The following is a 20,560-nucleotide window of genomic DNA, read 5'->3' on the forward strand; positions in this document are numbered from 1 at the left end:
GTTTCACAGTAAGTATATCATAGTGATAAAGACCAAAAACTCTGATGTCAGACAGACTTGGGTCTGAATCTGGCTCTGACATTTATTACATCAAGGGTAATGGTGGTCATTCACCTGTTTTTGATGCCCCAAATCTGAACTGACTTATATTTGAGTGATTCCATATCATATGAGGTGAGAGAGAGCACATCTCCCTCCTCAAAGCTGGGAGGGCCACAGTTTTGCATCCCAGCCCCTTTATAATGAGGACATGTGACCTCCAGTCTCCATGTTTTCTCTGCTTGAGATCCTAATTCCACACAGAAAATCCATTCACACATTACAGCTCTTGTGTCCTCCCAGCAGTTACAGGGTTATGGTCCTATGATTAGCAGGTTCACCGAGGGAGCCACTTCCCCCAAGAGACACGCTGTGCAGACAAAAGCAATTTACTCCTACTCATTTTCTTTGAAGTTCAACTAATAGAAGAATCAGATAAAATTTTTATTGTCTCACATAAGGAAGACTATCAAGGAAATAAAAATGGAGCACAAAAAAGTACTTTCTAGATCTCAAAGCAATATGCTCAGTTTAAGACTGTATTAAAGGAAGAGCCTGGAAGGCCCCAGGTGGTACACAAGGTGTTTGCAGGGGCCACAGCACCCACATATATTTTTACCATCATGAATTGACTGGGAGGTATGGCAGAAGGCCTGGAGAATTAGCTTGACATAGTGAAGAAAGAAATAAAATAATTAAAGATTTAATAATGTATGAAAGGAGGTAAACAAAGGGTGGTCACAAGACGAACTGAACTGGTGATCTATGTGACAAAATAGAAGAGATATCACACAATGCAAAACAAAATACAACAAAATTAAAATGGTTAGCAGGAGGAACGCTTCTTGCACTTTGTTCATGATTTCATGGGAAGGCTTTCGCTACACGCTCCAGTAGGGACAAGTATTTTAAAGAACACTTCCATGTGACCTACCCAAAGAATGAGCTCAAGAATTAAGAGGGAAACATATGGAAGTTATAATTAGAGACATAATAGAAGGAAATTTCTGAAAACTGAAGAAAACTGTTGAGTATTTAGTACTGACCGTATTCACCAAGTTCCACACGTTATCCATGAGAGAAAGCACACGTCTAGACATAAACTGGTAAAACTAAACAGAAAGAAATATGTATTTTCAGGATAGGAAGGTCATACATGTCAGAAACTTCCATGGAAAAGACAAAAGGAAAAAGAATCAAACGATCTCATCTTCATTTCTGGAATTCCTCTCATCTACAATTCTGGAAGTTGGAAGTGCAGCACATTTTTTTTTTTTTTTTTTAAATAGGCTCCATGCCCAGCATGGAGCCCAATGTGGGGCTTGAAGTCACGGCCCTGAGGTCAAGAAATGAGGTGAGATCAAGAGTCAGACGCTTAGCTGACTGAGCCACCCGTGTGCCCCAGTATAATAATTTTTATAGACTATTAAAATAACTGCAAATGCTAAATCAGATGCACAGCCGGAATATGAAAGTCAAAGTGGAATTCAAGGACCAGACAAAAGTAAATTATTGTGTAAAAGTGAATTTCACAACCTTTACTTATCACCATGACTGTTGAGGAATGTATGCAATTATTTTTTTTAATGTTTATTTATTTTTGAGAGAGAGAGAGAGAGACAGACAGACAGACAGAGCATGAGTGGGGCAGGGGCAGAGAGAGAGGGAGACACAGAAACCGAGGTAGGCTCCAAGCTCTGAGCTGTCAGCACAGAGCCCGAGGCAGGGCTTGAACCCACGAAGTGTGAGATCATGACCTGAGCTGAAGTTGGACGCTTAACTGACTGAGCCACACAGGTGCCCCATGTATGGAATTATTGAATGACTATATTGTACACCTGAAACTAATATAACACTGTCCCTGAACTAACTAAATAAATAAATAAGGGGCACCTGTGTGGCTCAGTTGCTTGTCCTACTCTTGATTTTAGCAGAGGTCATGATCCCAGGGTCATAGGATTGAGCCCCATGTTGGGCTGTAAGCTAAGCATGGAGCCTGGTTGAGATTCTCTCTCTGTGTCCCTCTGCTTCCTCCCCTACTTGTGCTCTCTCGCTTGCTCTAAAATAGAAATAAATAAATAAATGAATAAATAAAGTAAATTTCACAATCTACAGAGAAGTTGTGACAGTCATAATAAAGACAGATCCCCCATAAAATAAAGCAACAAAATTCATTTGTAGTATAAAATCTAATATAAGAAGAATTTTATTAAGTGCTTCGTTACACTGGAGGGATTTTAATACAATTATCTGAGTGTTTCATAGTTCATGTAAATAGAAATTAAGTAAGAATATTTGAATTTGATTAAGAGTAGAAAAGCTTAATTTAATAGGGGACATTGTCCCAGATCATCCCAAAGACCCTGGTTCATTGGCAGAAAGAAACCATTACAACATTCCCCAAATTAAAGAACAGCAGGCCCCAGTTTTTGACCATAGTCCATTAAAACTAGAAATAAACCGGGGCGCCTGGGTGGCGCAGTCGGTTAAGCGTCCGACTTCAGCCAGGTCACGATCTCGCGGTCCGTGAGTTCGAGCCCCGCGTCAGGCTCTGGGCTGATGGCTCGGAGCCTGGAGCCTGTTTCCGATTCTGCGTCTCCCTCTCTCTCTGCCCCTCCCCCGTTCATGCTCTGTCTCTCTCCGTCCCAAAAATAAATAAAAAACGTTGAAAAAAAAAAAAAAAAAAAAAAAAACAACTAGAAATAAACCATGGCCTCCTCCCAAACGACCAGAAGAAATACCCCCCACACAAACATTCAGATGGAGAACATCAGGTGCTTCCTCTGAAGATTTATTAATACTTCTATGTCCAAGCAGGTATGTGGACATAAGGTTATACGACTCATTCCCGCAAGAGCTGATACAAGGCAAAAATGAAACCTAAGAGAGACAAGACTGAGCTGTATCTGTGTGTCAGCTGGGTCTGGAGTCAGCTCTGTGTGTTGAGGTCTTCACAGAAGTCACTGGGCTATTTCCCAGGTGCCCATCTCGGAAGTATCCTCGCTGCGCTTCATCTGCCCTGGAAACAAGGCATGTCTGATGATTTCAGAACCGGTTTTAAGAGTCCTCTCCCCAACTCTCCTGCCTGCTATTGACTCGTCCTCTCTTGACCTCACTGCTCCATCTATAAAATAAGGAAGTCTGACCTGCTTGGTTCCAAAGATCCTGATTATAAGAGTCTCCAGGATGTTACGCATTGTATACAAACGTGTTTATTCGCTCCATTAAACTATTCCTTTCTGAGTCCCTCTTAATTTAAGCCCCTCTCCCTGGAAACATAGTACAAGGAGAGAGAGTTTTCGGTTGGTACCAGTGCAGTGTTATGGAAACAAGGTAGAGGGGAGGCACTGTGAGCAGAGCCTTGGCAACACTCCCATGAGTGGGGTGGGGTGGGGGGCAAGCAAGACTCTAGTGTGTGGGTTTTCCTTTTATATATTGCCATCATTTGTTTACCTGCTCTTCTTTTCTTCTGCCTCCCCTCAGAACAAGGTTCTGGGTAGTGAATAATCAATCAATTGATCATCGCTCCTTCGTACTTCTTTCTGTTTCATCGCCTATGACCCACCTCCTGAACCCCGCCCCATGGAGGCAAATAAAAACCTGAGTCCAGAGCCCCACTGCAGAATTTTCTGGACTCCTGGATCTGCCACATTCTTCCTAAAGACCATGAAATTCTCGCTCCTGACCCTTATTGTATTTTTGATCCTGTTCCAGATGCTGCCAGGTAACCAGAACCAAGGAAAAAGGAAGAGAGCTAGGGTGGGGAACTTCCCATGGAAGGTTTGTCATCTTTCTGTCCATCCATTCAGACAAGGTTTTCAGGGGTGTCTGAAATCTGCTTGACCTTATTAGAATGTACTCCCAGGACAGACCTGATACCCCATACTGGGAATGTGTATCTGATCAGGATCCCTAGAGCCATGGGCAGGATGTCTTCCAAAAAGTCCTTCTCATACTCACGTGTAATTTCAACATCCCAAATTGCCCTTGGTACTTTGTATCAATGTCCCAAGGACCCAACTGAGCAGCTGCCTGACTTCAGCTGTGTCTCCAATCCCTACCAGATCATGAGTCCTGAAGCCTTTCTTAGACACTAAGTTCTAATACCTCTCCATAAGAAATCCTTTCATAGTCTGGAATGAATATATCTGCAGAGCAGTCACGTGGAAAAGAGCACAGTCCTTTCCGCTGCTTTCCAACTATAGAAGTCTGATTTTGTTAATGATTTATGATGAGATTTTATAAACAAGTGGCCAGAGCTCTGAAACTACTGTTTATGAAGGCCCGAATAATTTTTAGACAAGGTAAAATTTCCTTCATCTGTCTGATGTTTAAAACCTTTTTTCTATACACGTATAAATGCATATAAGTATGTGTGTTCTTACAGCTCTTTTTTTTAACCAAAATAACTATGTGTTTCTCTAAAATGTTTTTATTCAATATATGGTAGACATCTTCCTTGTTGCCACATAAAAATTAGCCTCACTGCTTCTAGAAGTTACATACTGTTCCATCGTGTAGATAGATCATAATTTGTGCATCTAATCCCTATTCAGGGTAAAATGTGATCTTTCCAGATCTTTTTTTTTTTATCTTGTTTTATTTTTTATATTTTTTAAATTTACATCCAAATTAGTTAGCATATAGTGCCACAATGATTTCAGGAGTAGATTCCTTAGTGCCCCTTACCCATTTAGCCCATCCCCCCCTCCCATAACCCCTCCCATAACCCTCAGTTTGTTCTCCAGATTTATGAGTCTCTTCTGTTTTGTCCCCCTCCCTGTTTTTATATTATTTTTGTTTCCCTTCCCTTATGTTCATCTGTTTGGTCTCTTAAAGTCCTCATATGAGTGAAGTCATATGATTTTTGCCTTTCTCTGACTGACTTCACTTAGCATAATACCCTCCAGTTCCATCCACGTCGTTGTAAATGGCAAGATTTCATTCTTTTTGATCGCCAAGTAATACTCCATTGTGTATATATATACCACATCTTCTTTATCCATTCATCTATCGATGGACATTTGGGCTCTTTCCATACTTTGGCTGTTGTTGATAGTGCTGCTATAAACATTGGGGTGCATGTGTCCCTTTGAAACAGCACACCTGTATCCCGTGGATAAATGCCTAGTAGTGCAATTGCTGGGTTGTAGGGTAGTTCTATTTTTAGTTTTTTGAGGAACCTGCATACTGTTTTCCAGAGTGGCTGCACCAGCTTGCATTCCCAACCACATCTTTGATAAGACAAACAAAATTGCAGCTGACTTTTTGTACATATGCTTTTACTTACTGGACAAAAAATTTCTAAATAAGTTCCTAGAGGTGGACTTGCTAGGCAGAGTAAGTTTATGATTTTGTTTTTCATGAGCACTTACTCTTTGGATCAGATATGGCCAAAAGAATCACTCTTCTTTCAGGGTAAAAAAGCTTTAGAAGACCCAAGTGAACATTCTTTACATAAACCCAGAAAAATCAGCGTTGTAGCAACTCCTCAACTGTAACACTGATATGAAAGGAAAATAAATACTTTAGATAGTGAAGGAAAAGAACCATGAACCTAGAAATCTTATATCCATTTACACTGCTATTTAAATATAGAAATATAACAAAAAATATGCTCAAGCATGGAGGGCCTATGAATGTTTGCCACACAAAGACACATTTTGAAAACACTCTTGGAGGAAGAACTCAAATAAAAAGAGAAATGATCCAAGAGAATGTTGGAAATGATATGACAGATATGAATTGTCAATTAGTTTGTAAGTTTTTAGTTGACTTAAAAAAAAAACTGGACTGGGAGAGTTATAGACAAAGAAAAATATATCCCATAATTCCTGTAAATTTTAGATAATAACATGATTAGGGAGGGGATGGCCAAAGCTCACTGAAGAGGAAGACCAGGAATATGAGAACATTGCTGAGGTGCTTGCCTTGTTAAAAGTAAGTTATAATTATAGATAAGTTTCAATAATCAATAAAGATAGGTTATCATAGACATGGGCTTTACGTTATTGCTAATAGCATAAGAATAAAAATAAAATGAGTATATTTTAAACCATCTGGAAAAAAAAACCCTTATCTACCTAATAAAAAGTAGTAAATAAGAAAAAAAACTACAAGTAGAAAACATAAAATAACATAGCAGATATAAGTCCAAATGTAATTTTAATTACAATAAATGTAAATGAATTAAACTCACTAGATAAAGGCTTAGGCTTTCAAATGAGAAAGAAAGCTCAAGCAACATGTAATCTAAAAGGCACAGACGTGCTTGATATAAAAAGATACAGATTAAAATAATGAAGTGCCATACCAGGAAAATATAAACTAAAAGAGAGCTAAAGTAGCAATCTAATTTGTGGCAAAGAAAAATTTAAGGCAAAACATATATTTGACAGAGAGGCAGGTTATATACTCATAAAAGAAATAATTGGCACTTAAGAACCTTTGGCACTTACAATTTCAGCTTCCAGATTTGAAAACAACAAATGACAGTACTTCAGAGAGGAATAGTTAAGTGAATGGCATTTGGAGATCTTTAACCGAATTTTAAAGTTAATCGAAAACAATACACTGAATATCTGACCAAGGTATTGAATAAACTTAAGCTATGGGATACATATGTTTACATAAGGACATTTCTATGCCTGATGGAGAGTAAGCATTCTTTTGAGAACACAAAAACTTTACAAAATTTACAAAAATATCTCACATATAAGACCACAAAGAAAGCTACATTAAACCAAGTAATATCATAAAGATCACATCCTCCAATGTAATCAATGAAATTAGAAATTAATAATAAAAGAAAAGTAAATGACTCATTTATTTGGAAACCAAATAACACATTGCTAGATAAACTTTGACCTGTATAATAAATTATATTTACAAACAACTAAGTCACATGGATATGCCCAGAGTCAAATGAGGGGGCAGATCCCCCCAACCATAAATCATAATATTATACAGCAAAGGGTGTGGATCCAAAAGAGGGTGAAAATTTGGGTCCTTTTTCACCGTCAGCCTACCACATGATATTAGAAGACAGAGCAGGATTACCTTGGGTGGTGGGGGTGGGATGAGAAGAGGAACACTAATGGGTGCAGGAGGACACGAAGGGGCTTTCTAGTGCTGATTTCATGAGTAGTTTTATGATGCACATCAGTAATTAGTGCAGTTTCTGGAGTATGTTATGCTTGGGTTAAAATTTTGCTTTAAAAACTCAAGCATAATTGTGTTATGTATAGCTTCTAGATTTATGCTTTCTGTAATTTTTATCTAGATTTCCTTCTATGTCTCCTCCTTCTATACTTTTTTTTCAATAGTCAACCTGATTCCTGAATATCTTCTTTCATTTGAAATGATATGTGGTATCACTGAAGTGTATAAAGTAGCAAATTTCAGCCATTGTTAGTTAAGCATTGGATCAAGTTCAAAAATGCATTTTTAAAACTGTTTATGACCCTTTGGGGACTTTTAAGATTAATAATACTATATCAAGACATAATGAAATATAGATGATATTTGCATTTCCCAATTTTTAAATTTTATTTTTCTTAAGTAAAGTATGTGTCATTAGAAAATCCATTTAGATTTACTTAACAATTAACAACCAAATTTTGACAGTTTGGAGATACCTAGTGATAATGCCTCAACAGGTAAAACTTGTCAACTAAGTGTACTCTATCCCATTAAACTTGGAAAATCCTATTACCCATACGTTTTCTGTGAAGTGACCAATAGGATTTTCACAAACATCTCAAAATTAAAAGGAACTGTATTTTTATCTAACTAGGAATATTCCATCCTCAGGGATCTGTACAATTCTTTGTTGTTGCCCTTCCAGAATTTATTAATGTGTGGACTTCCCTCCAGATATGCTATAGCCTTTGTCTATAGGATGCTGGTTCTCCCAACCACCATCATCAGCATCACCTGGGAACTTGTTAGAAATGCAAATTTTTCCAGTTTTGTTGAGATATAATTGACATATGATGTTGTGTAAGTTTAAAGTGTACAATGTGTTGACCCGATACACTTATATATAGCAAAACTGATACCACCACGGAGTTAGCCAACACCTCCATCATGTCACATAATTTCCATTTCTTTTTTGTGGTAAGAACGTTTAAGATCTACTCTCTTAGCAACTTTCAAGTATTTAATACAGTATTGTTAACTATAATCACCATGCTGTATATTAGATCCCTGGAACTTATTTATCTTGTAATTGGAAGTATATACCCTTTGACCAACATCTCATTTCCCCCACCGCCTGGTAAACATCATTCTAATCTCTCTTTCTATGAGTTTGATGCTTTTTTATTCCACCTATAAGTAAGATCATACAGTATTTGTCTTTCTCTGTCTGACTTACTTAGCATTATGCTCTCAAGATCCATCTATGTTGTAGCAAATGCCAGGATTTCCCTCTTTCTCACGGCTGAATATATTTCTCTCTCTGTCTCTGTCTCTCTCTCTCTCTCTCTGTGTGTGTGTGTGTGTGTGTGTGTGTGTGTGTGTGATCTTTATCCATTCATTTGTTGATGGGCAGTTCTGTATTTTGGCTATTATTTCTGCATCTTGACTGTTGCGAGTAGCGATGCAATGAACATAGGAGTGCAGACATTTCTTTGCAATAGTGGTATCTCCTCTTCAGATATATACCCAGAATTGGAACTGCTGGATCATATGGTAGTTCTGTTTTTAATTTTGGAGGGAAACCCCATACTGTTTTCCATAATGGCAGTACCAATTTATATCCCCACCAACAGTGCACAAGGATTCCCTTTTCTTCACATCTTCTGTAACACTTGTTATCTTTTTTTTGTTTTTTTTTTTACAGCATCCATTCTAACAGGTGTGAAGTGATATTTCATTTTGGTTTTAATTTGCATTTTCCTGATAATTAGTGAATTTGAGCAATTTCTCAGATACCTGTTGACCATTTGGTTGTCTTCTTTAGAAGACTGTCTATTCAGATCCTTTGCCCATTTTTTCATTGAATTGTTGTTTTGTGTTTGTTCATGTTTGTTCAGTTTTTGTTTGGTTTGGTTTTCGGGTTTTTTTGCTACTGAGTTGTATGAGTTCTTTATATATTTTGGATATTAACCTGTTACCATACATATGATCTGCAAATATCTTCTCCCACCCCATAGGTTGCCTTTTCATTTTGTTGGTAGTTTCTTATGCTGTGCAGAAAACTTTTCATTTGATGTAGTCCTGTGTGTTGATTTTTGCTTTTGTTGCTTGGGCTTTTGAAATCATATCCAAAAAATCATTGCCAAGACCAATGTCAAGGAGATGTTTCTCTAGGTCTTATTCTAGGATTTTCAGTTGCAGGTCTTTAGTTTTAGTTTTTAATCCATTTTGAGTTCATTTTTGTGAGTGGAATAAGATAAGGGACCAATTTCATTTTTATGCATGTAGACATCCAGTTTTCCCAGCACCATTTTCTAAAGAAACTATCCTGTCTTCGCTGAATGTTCTTGCCTCCCTTGTCAAACAGTAGTTGACCGTATAAGCAGGGATTTATTTCTGGGCTCTCAATTCTGTTCCATTGGTCTGTGTTTCTGTTTTCATGCCAGTATCATACTCTTTTGAATACTATAGCTTTATAATATAGTTTGAAATCAGGAAGCCTGATGCTTCCAACTTTGTTATTTCTCAGGATTGCTTTGGCTGTTTAGGGTGTGTGTGTGTGTGTGTGTGTGTGCGCGCGCGTGTGTGTGTGTGGTTCCATATGAATCTTAGAATTGCTTTTTCTGTTTCTGTGAAAAATGCCATTGGAATTTTTCTAGAGATTGCATTAAATCTGTAAATGGTTTTGGGTAGTGTGGATATTTTTAACAGTATTGATTCTTCCAATCTCTGAACACAGGACATCTTTCTATTTATTTGTGTCTTCTTTAATTTCTTTCATCAAAGTCATATAGCTTTCTAGAAATGCAAAGTTTCAAGCCCCATCTCAGACATACTAAATCAGAAATTCTAGGGGCGCCTGGGTGGCTCAGTTGGTTGGGCATCTGACTTCAGCTCATGTCATGATCTCACAGTCCGTGAGTTCGAGCCCTGCGTTGGGCTCTGTACTGACAGCTCAGAGCCTGGAGCCTGCTTCAGATTCTGTGTCTCCCTCTCTCTCTGCCCCTCCCCTGCTTGTGCTCTGTCTCTCTTTGTTTCAAAAATAAATAAAAACATTAAAAAAAAAAAAGAAATTCTGGGGAAGAGGCCTATAGTCTGTGTCTTAACAAGCCCTCTGGGGGGGTTGTGCTCAAGTGTGAGAATCAGTCATAATCTCCTATAGCTGTATTTCTGAGATGTCCAACTAAAACACTGATAACACGGATTTTGTTTCATTGTTGCCTCTTAGAGCAATTATTTTTGTGTCATTTGTGGATCCAGCTCAAGCAGAAATTTCTGTACCTTTGGTATGGTCAGTGCAAATAACCCAGCTGAATCAGAAGCTAATGTTACATAATCACACAACTTCTTACCAAATAGCTGCAGTTCCTGCTGGCTAGAAAGCTCCTTTGATATTGATGATAAGATACTTAAAAATATGATACGTACCAAACCTTCCTTTGCCTACATAATCCTTCCTAATGAAAACAGGGTTGTTGTGAAGTCACTGTAATAGCTACAACTATAAGCAATAATACTTTGAGGTAATTGACATCGTTTACTCTTTTCAGTCTGTGGGGGCCAAAAATCTTGCTGGATCATGAAAGGACACTGCAGGAAAGACCGCAAATCTTACATGATGAAAAAGCCATGTAAAAATGGTGACTATCGCTGCATTCCAAGCAAGACAGATTCTCAACCACACAGACCAACCCAAGCACCTACTAAGAAGTCCCAAATTTTAAGCACTGACTTGGAAGGAAATGTTTGGGAACATGTACCCATAGCCATCATGAGGCAAGCCAAAATTTAGAAGGAAGCAGAAGAAATTTGCTACTTGTCGGGCCAGGGATGGTTAATTCCAGTCTCTCTTCCATGGGTCCATTAAGACCCACATGACCTCCTCTCTGCTGTCATTCATCTCTGTCCTCACAAGGCTGGATTAAGACCTTGAGGTGCCCACAGTATTCACTGAAATGGTGTCCCACCCCCAAGAATATGTAATTCTAAAAAAAACCAATAATAGATCAATATAACAGAAGAAAATTTAGGAAACTTCCAGTGTTTCTCATGAAACTTTTCTCAAATAATTTTTTGGAATATCAAGTATTAAACTACTTCATCCAAGAAAAACATTTTTCTGGGGCACCTGGGTGGCTCAGTCAGTTAAGCAACTCACTCTTGATTTCAGCTCAGGTCATGATCTCATGGTTCGTGGGATTGAGCCCCGTGTTGGGCTCTGAGCTGACAGCATAGAGCCTGCTTGAGATTCTCTCTCCCTCTCTCTCTGCCCCTCCACCACTCACTCTCTCTCTCGCTCACTCTCTTTCCAAATAAATAAGTAAACTTTAAAAAAATAACAAGAAATGGGGCGCCTGGGTGGCTCAGTCGGTTAAGCGTCCGACTTCAGCTCAGGTCACGATCTCACGGTGCGTGAGTTCGAGCCCTGCGTCGGGCTCTGGGCTGATGGCTCAGAGCCTGGAGCCTGCTTCTGATTCTGTGTCTCCCTCTCTCTCTGCTCCTCCCCCGTTCATGCTCTGTCTCTCTCTGTCTCAAAAATAAATAAACGTTAAAAAAAAAAAAAAACAAGAAAAACATTTTTCCATTTGTTTTGCACCTACTCTGCTAGTGTCCCATGTCAAAGGTACTATTCTCTTCACCTAGCCAAAGAGTTTGAGAAGTGTCTGTGGAATTCCTTGTTTTATACTAGCCTTTTGGTTCAAAATAAGTAACTCCATAATTTTTTGACTAATAGCTACCAGAACACTAAGAATTTCTTTATAATATAGAAGCTACTTCATGGGGCGCCTGGGTGGCTCAGTTGGTTAAGCATCCGACTTCAGCTCGGGTCATTATCTCATGGTCTGTGAGTTCGAGCCCCACGTCAGGCTCTGTGCTGACAGCTCGGAGCCTGGAGCCTGCTTTGGATTCTGTGTCTCCCTCTCTCTCTGCCCCTCCCCTGCTCATGCTCTGTCTCTCTCTGTCTCAAAAATAAGTAAAAACATTAAAAAAAAAATAGAAGCTATCTCAGGTAAATGGATCCCATTTATTACTAACTCACCTTTGGTTGTAAATGTCTGTCAGACATAGACCAATGAATAGAATTGAGAGCCCAGGATTAAACCCTTACATATATGACCAACTGATATTCAACAAGAGAACCTCAGTGGAGAATATCCAATGGAGAAAGGAAACTGTCTTCATTAAATGGCGCTGGGGAAACTGGATAACTATATGCAGAAAAAAATGAAACTGGACCCCGGATTTACACCACTCACAAAAGTGAGCTCAAAATGGATTAAAGACTGAAATCAAAGGCGTGAAACTATACAACTCCTAGAAGGAAACTAAAGGGAAACCCTCTTGACAGTGATCTTGGCAATGGTTTTTTGGATGTGATGCCAAAATCCAAGCAACAAAAGCATAAATCAACAAACAGGACTACAGCAAACTAAAAATCTTCTGTACAGCAAAGTAAAAAGGAAACCTATGGAATAGGAGAGAATATTTGCAAATCATTTATCTGTCAAGGGGTTAACATCCAAAATATATAAGGAATGTATACAACTCAGTAGCAAAAACAAACAATCAGATTAAAAATGGGCAAAGGACCTGAATAAAAACATTTCTCCAAAGAAGATATACAAATGGCCACCATGTACATGAAAAGGTGCTCAACATCACCAATTGTCAGGGAAATTCAGTTCAAAATCACAATATGATATCACCTCACACTAAAATGGCTATCACCAAGAAGATTAAGAGTTAACAAGAGTTGGCGAGGATGTGAAGAAAAGGGAACCCTCGTGCAGTTAGTAGGAATGTAAATGGTTGAAGCCACTATGTAAAACAATATTGAGGTTCCTCGAAAAATCTGAAATAGAACCACCATATGATCCAGCAATTCCAATTCTGGGTATATATTGAAAGGAAATGAAAACAGGATATCAAAGAGATACATGCATTTCCATGTTTTATTGCAAGATTTTGGACAATAGGCAGCATATGGAAACAATCTAAGTATCCATCAATGGACAAATGGATAAAGAAGAGGTGAAATATATAGATATAGATATAGGTGATATAGATATAATGGAATATTATTCAGCCATGAGAAAGAAGGAAATCCTACCTTTTACAAAACATGGATGGACCTTGAGGACATTATGCTAAGTGAGATAAGTCAGATAAAAAAAGACAAATATTGTTATGATACCACCTACATGTGGAATCTAACGAAAAACCAAACTCATAAAAACAGAAAGTAAAATAGTGGTTTTCCAGGGCTGGGGGTTGGAGGTTTAGGAGAGATGTTGTTTAAGGGCATAAATTTACAACAAGTAGATAAATATTAAGTCCTGGAGATTTAATGCATAGTACAGTGAATATAAACAATATTGTATTATAGCCATCAAACTTGATAAGAGACCAGCTCATAGCTATTCCCACCACACACACACACACACACACACGGTAATTATGTGACATGATAGAGGCACTATCACTAAAATGACAATCATTTTACATTATATAAATGTATCAAATCAACATGTTTTCGGGGCGCCTGGGTGGCTCAGTCAGTTGAGCGGCCGACTTCGGCTCAGGTCATGATCTCGCGGTCTGTGAGTTGGAGCCCCGCGTCAGGCTCTGTGCTGACAGCTCAGAGCCTGGAACCTGTTTCAGATTCTGTGTCTCCCTCTCTCTGACCCTCCCCCGTTCATGCTTTGTCTCTCTCTGTCTCAAAAATAAATAAACGTTAAAAAAAATTTTTTTTAAAAATCAACATGTTGTATACATTAAATTTATACAATTTATACATCAAGTTGTTCAATTAAAAATAAAATAAACTATTCTCTAAATAAACAAACAAAAAAAAACCTTCTGTCTGATCTTCTGCTTTAAAAACCTTTAAAAAACCTTCTGCTTTAGAATGGGGCTGGGCCAGAGGAATGCCCTGAGGAATCTCCCGTCTCCTTTGCTTAAGGACTAGACAACAAAGGCAACACTGTTGATTTGCAGGCTCCATGGGCTTATTTTCTTGACCCAAGCTCTGATCATATTTGGCAATCCAAAGGCCTATACAGGAGGTAGCTGAACCCTACATGATAATACTTGCTTTTCTGAGGATGTGTGTGTGAGGAGAGGAGTACCCAGAAAAGAACAAGAAAAAAAAAAAAAAGCTCAAATAAATGCTTCAATGCTCCGGCATAAGCACCATGGAGAGGAGAGAGGTCAATATCAGTCCCATTTCATACCTTTTTGTTACCTCCATTAAAAGGTCCATTCCAAACGACTAATTAGAAGTCCTTAAGGAGGGGTGTTTGGGTGGCTCAGTTGGTTAAGCATCCAACTTTGGTTCAGGTCATGATCTCACGGTTTGTGGGTTCGAGCCCCACATCAGGCTCTGTGCTGACAGCTCAGAGCCAGGACCCTGCTTCGGATTCTATGTCTCCTTCTCTCTCTGCCCCACCCCTGCTCACGCTCTGTCTCTCTCTCTCTTTCTCTCTCTCTCTCTCAAAAATAAATAAGCACTAAAAATTTTTTAAAAAAATAGAAGTCCTCAAGGACTCCATATTGGTTTTGATCTTTGTACAACTCCATCTTCTTGGAGACTCAGCAGCGTGAGAAGCCTTGGGCCCCCCTTCATGGTTCAATTGTGTGATAACCTCACATTCTTATGGGAACTTAGAAGAAAATCTTATCCTGAGTAGGAAGGGCTTATAACAGCAAGTACAGTTAAACCCAGACTATTGGCCACAGTCTTGCAGAAGATTCCCATCCCAGTATCCGTTATCCAATCAATTTTTGTTACTAAATACTTATGGGCTCCCTGCTGATACCATTCTCTCTAAACTTCACATGTTACCATATCAGGAGCTCTATTTCCCTTCTTGGGAATTTAACAACTAAATTTGAATTCTAAGAATAAATCACTACTCAAACATAGCAGCACTAAAACAAAACAAAACAAAACAAAATAAAACAAAATCCCTGTGACATAGATACTAGTTCTGTCACATTTTGACAGATGAGAAAACTGAGGTCAAAAAGGGCCAATGTCACGAATTTATTCAATAAATATTTTCTAAACATCTATTTTATTGAAAGACCCATGGTTGACATTGAAGCTACAAACCTGAACATGACAGGCTTGATACCTGATCTGATGAAGCTTATCGTCTAGCAAAGAAAGTAGAAAATAAACAAGTGGTGGGGCGCCTGGGTGGCTCAGTCGGTTAAGCGTCTGACCGGCTCAGGTCATGATATCACAGTCCGTTGGTTCGAGCCCCGCATTGGGCTCTGTGCCGACAGCTCGGAGCCTGGAGCCTGCTTTGGATTCTGTGTCTCCATCTCTCCCTGACCCTCCCCCATTCATGCTTTGTCTCTCTCTGTCTCAAAAATAAATAAACATTAAAAAAATTAAAAAAAAAAAGAAAATAAACAAGTGGAAATATAAATAATTTGTGATTACTGGTACAAATGAAACAAGGAAGGTACTCTGACTGAATGACAACTTCAACAGAGGGACCTCTCCTATTCAATTCAGAGTAGTCAGAGAAATCCCTTCTGAGAATATGACATTCAAGCTAAAGCCTGAAGCAAATAGCCATGAAAAAAAAAAAAAAGAAAAAGAAAAACATGGCTAAAAGGAACAAATCAGGAAACTATAGATGCTGAAGAGGATGTGGAGAAATGGGAACCCTCTTGCCCTGTCAGTGGGAATGCAAACTGGTGCAGCTGTTCTGGAAAACAGTGTGGAGGTTCCTCAAAAAATTAAAAATAGGGGCGCCTGGGTGGCGCAGTCGGTTAAGCGTCAGACTTCAGCCAGGTCACGATCTCGCGGTCCGTGAGTTCGAGCCCCGCGTCAGGCTCTGGGCTGATGGCTCGGAGCCTGGAGCCTGTTTCCGATTCTGTGTCTCCCTCTCTCTCTGCCCCTCCCCTGTTCATGCTCTGTCTCTCTCTGTCCCAAAAATAAATAAAAAAAAAATGTTGAAAAAAAAAAAATTAAAAAAAAAAAAAATTAAAAATAGATCTACCCTATGACCCAGCAATAGCACTGCTAGGAATTTACCCAAGGGATACAGGAGTGCTGATGCATAGGGGCACTTGTACCCCAATGTTTATAGCAGCACTTTCAACAATAGCCAAATTATGGAAAGAGCCTAAATGCCCATCAACTGATGAATGGATAAAGATGTGGTTTATATATACAATGAAATACTACTTGGCAATGAGAAAGAATGAAATCCTGCCATTTGCAGCAACATGGATGCAACTGGAAGGTATTATGCTAAGTGAAGTAAGTCAGTCAGAGAAAGACAGATACCATATGTTTTCACTCACATGTGGATCCTGAGAAACTTAACAGAAGACCATGGGGGAAGGGAAGGGGAATAAAAATAGTTACAAACGGAGAGGGAAGAAGGCAAATCATAAGAGACTCTTAAATACAGAGAACAAACTGAGGGTTGATGGGGGGTGGGGGAGAGGGGAAAGTGAGTGATGGGCACTGAGGAGGGCACCTGTTGGGATGAGCACTGGGTGTTGTATGGAAGCCAATTTGGCAATAAATTATGTTAAAAGATAAAAATATGAAAATATTTCTTCAAAACAAAAGACAAACGAACGAACAAAAACCGCTAGGAACAGTGTTCTAAGAAGAGGAAACAAAGAATATGCGTTAAGTGATATGTAGTCACGAAAGGATAGATTATGCCACCTTAGCAAATGAGCCCTAAAATCTCAGTGGCCTCACAGCAGTGGTTTATATTTGCTTATGAAAAGTCCAGGGATGGTCTCCTTCTCTGTCTTGTCATTTAGTTACAGCATCTGAAACATGCAGCATCTAAGATTATCACATTATGGGAAGAGATGGCTGGATAATGATGGGAAGTGTCCTGAAAAGCCAAGGCAGGAAGACTCACGTCATTTCTCCACTTATTCCCATTGGCTGGAGCCCAGTCACAGGACACCAACCAAGCTGAAGTGGTTATATCCTCTTAATCTCTTCTTCCTCAAATGTAACACACCTTCAATTCCTTCCCGAGACATACAATTCAAAATCTAACCCCGCGCAAAGCCCGGAGTGCTGAGTGATGCATGGCCCTCACCTCTGGTCCAGATGGGGATCTCCTCAATCTGACAACCTATGAACTGAAAAGACAAGTTATCTGCTCATCCACGTCATATAAAATGCTGGGCCAGGAGTAAAGTAACTACAATAAATACTCTCATTTAAAAGAGCCCAGCAGCCATTATTCCATAGCGGTGCTGAAATGCTATTAGGCCCAAATTATGAAGCTCTCACCCTGTGCCTCGGGTAGAGTCCTTGCTGAGGCCCCAATTCTGCTTTCTGAGATGAGCTCCCTTGCCCTTTATTCTCCGTGACCCCTAAATCCACCCCCCTTGGAGCTTCCTCCTTATGCGTAATTCTTCTTGGCCATATCTGAATTGTGGGAATTTGCTTTTGAAGCCTGCCTCCCTTATGGAAGACTGGAGAACCAAAATTGCATTACCTCACAGTCAAAGACTGTCGGGCTAGGGTTCATGGTTTGTTTGGCAATGTGGTACTTTTGAAGACTTAATAAGCTCCTAATCTATTTGCTTCCAGTCGGTTCCATCTGCAACTCACAAACCCAATGTTCCTTCCTGCACTTACTTCTCAAATTATTTTTATGCTTCTTTGTACTGTTCTCCCTCTTCCTCCCTCCCCCTTCCTCTCTCTCTCTCTCTCTCTCTCTCTCTCTCTCTATCTCTCTCTCTCTTTCTCTACCCCTTTTCTCTTTCTCATGAGTAGTAGCTACCTTGAGGCTCTCAGACTGAAATTGGAAGTCCACATCATTTTTTTAAAGTTTATTTATTTATTTTGAGAGAGAGAGACAGAGAGCATGAATGGGGTGTGAGGCAGAGAGAGAGGGAGAGAGGATCCCAAGCAGGCTCCACACTGTCAGCTCAGAGACCAATGCGGGGCTTGAACTCACGAACTGGGAGATCATGACCCAAACCAAAATCCAGAGTCAGACACTTAACCCATGAGCCACCCAGGTGCCCCTGAAGTCCACATCATTACTCTAATCTCTTCTCTCACTTCCACACACCCAAAATATGTTGCTGGAATTTAGTGGCTCAATGCCTTTTAAAGCTCATCTCTTGTTATTTGAGACCTAGGATCAGTCTTGTTTTCTAACCCTGTAAGGCCATCAGTTTCTGGACTCTCTGTGTTCGTAGTATCTTTATTTGTGATAGCCAAAACTAGAAACAATCCCATTGTCTCAGTGGTTAAATGGTGGTATTTTCGTGCTGTGGAATACTACTTAGCAATAAAAAGGCATATGTTGTGGGGTGCCCTGGGTTGCTCAGTTGGTTAAGAAACCAAATCTTGATTTCAGCTCAGGTCATGATATCAATCAATCATGAGATTGAGCCCTACGTTGGGCTCTGTGCAGACAGAGCAGAGCCTACTGGGATTTCTCTCCCTCTCCACACTTCCCCCCTTGCGTGCGGGCACACTCTCTCACTCTCTCTCTCAAAAAAAATTTTTCTTTTAAAAAGGAGTAAACTGTATAACCTTATGGAATCACTATATTGTATACCAAAACTACTATAACATTGTGCGTCAACTAGACTCAAAAAAATGGATAAAAAGAACACACACACACACACACACACACACACACACAAAGGAGAAAACTGTTGAAACATGCTGCAATAGAGATGAATCAAAATAATTACACTGAAGTATAGAAGCCAGATTTTTTTGAAAGAGTACATACTGTGCGGTTACATTTATAGAAAATTCTGGAACAAACTAAAGTATGATCACAAAAACCAGATCAGAGGCTGCCCGGGGATGGAGGAAGAGGGCAGGGAAAGGCAAGGAGGAGGGAGTCCAAAGAAGCATGAAGAATCTTTGGGGAGTAGTAGATATGTTCCTTATCTTGATGGTGGTGAAGGTGTCATGAGTAAATATGTGTCAAAATTATCAAATTGTATGCTTTAAATATGTACAACCCATTGTTTGTTAATTAGTCCAATAGACTAGTCCAATAGACTAGTCCAATAGACAAGTCCAATAGACAAGTCCAATAGACAAGTAAACAATTACTAAATAATAGCCTCCAGGTATATTTATTGATGGATAAGATCTCAACTTATCCCCCCAAAAAAATGGCTGAATGTGGGCCCAGGACCCAGGACTATGATACCATGGGCTGCATCCATGCACCTTCTCCCCTGTAATAGACTCTTCCCTTTTTTAGGAATTACCCTTCTACACTGCCACCACTGTCACCTCAGACATTAGGGCAGACTATGAACTGGGGTGGGGTACACTCAGATGTTCCTTCTTTTCTGTAACATGACAAACAATGGTTTTCTCAAAGCCTTCCATTTGGAAAGAGTCGGGACATGGAGACCCGCCATTTATAAAATTTAAAACAAGTTTTTCTGCTTGGATAGAATCAGAAAAACTATCCTTTTTAAAAAAATTTTTTTTCAGTTTATTCTGAGAGAGAATGAGAGAGCATGAGCAGGGGAGGGGCAGAGAGAGAGAGAGAGAGAGAATCTGAAGCAGGCTCTGCGGTCTCAGCACAGAGCCCAGTGTGGGGCTCAAACCCACTAACCGTGAGATCACGACCTGAACCGAAATCAAGAGTCGGACACTTAACCAACTGAGCCACCCACGCGCTCCAGAAAAGCTATTCTTTATCCTATGTAGAAATTTCTCGGGGCGCCTGGGTGGCTCAGTCGGTTAAGCGGCCAACTTCAGCTCAGGTCACGATCTCGCGGTTAGTGAGTTCGAGCCCCGCGTCGGGCTCTGGGCTGATGGCTCAGAGCCTGGAGCCTGCTTCCGATTCTGTGTCTCCCTGTCTCTCTGCCCCTCCCCCGTTCATGCTCTGTCTCTCTCTGTCTCAAAAATAAATAAAAATTTAAAAAAGAAGAAGAAATTTCTCCTATTCTATCACTTAGCCTTGGCTTGACAAAGTCAGTTACAAAATACCCTCGACCTCTCTGAGCAGCCATTTCCTAGTAACGGTGTTCTTACGGTTAGAACATATTAAACGAAAGTTAATTTGGCAAGAGTCCATCACCATCCTGGGCACTCCACATGGGGTCATCCAAAAAGAGAAAGGTTTCTTCATCCACATGATAGCCCTGTAAATTTCTGCAGACTGTTCTCACAGGTATGGTCCACGATCCCAGAAGAATCGGGAACCTAAAGCTTCACAGGGACTTTTAGAGCCAAGTAAACAAGAGAAAGCAAGAGTTGATGGATGCGGTGTAAAAATGCGACCATAAGGAGGCAGGACGAAGATGACTGCAGGGGTTACATCAGGGTTCTGCACCCCAAAGGCAGATATGAATGCCATGGCCTTCACAGATGACTCCCAGACCTCCAATG

Source organism: Neofelis nebulosa, chromosome 9 (genome assembly GCF_028018385.1).
Source record: "Neofelis nebulosa isolate mNeoNeb1 chromosome 9, mNeoNeb1.pri, whole genome shotgun sequence".
NCBI lineage: Eukaryota > Metazoa > Chordata > Mammalia > Carnivora > Felidae > Neofelis > Neofelis nebulosa.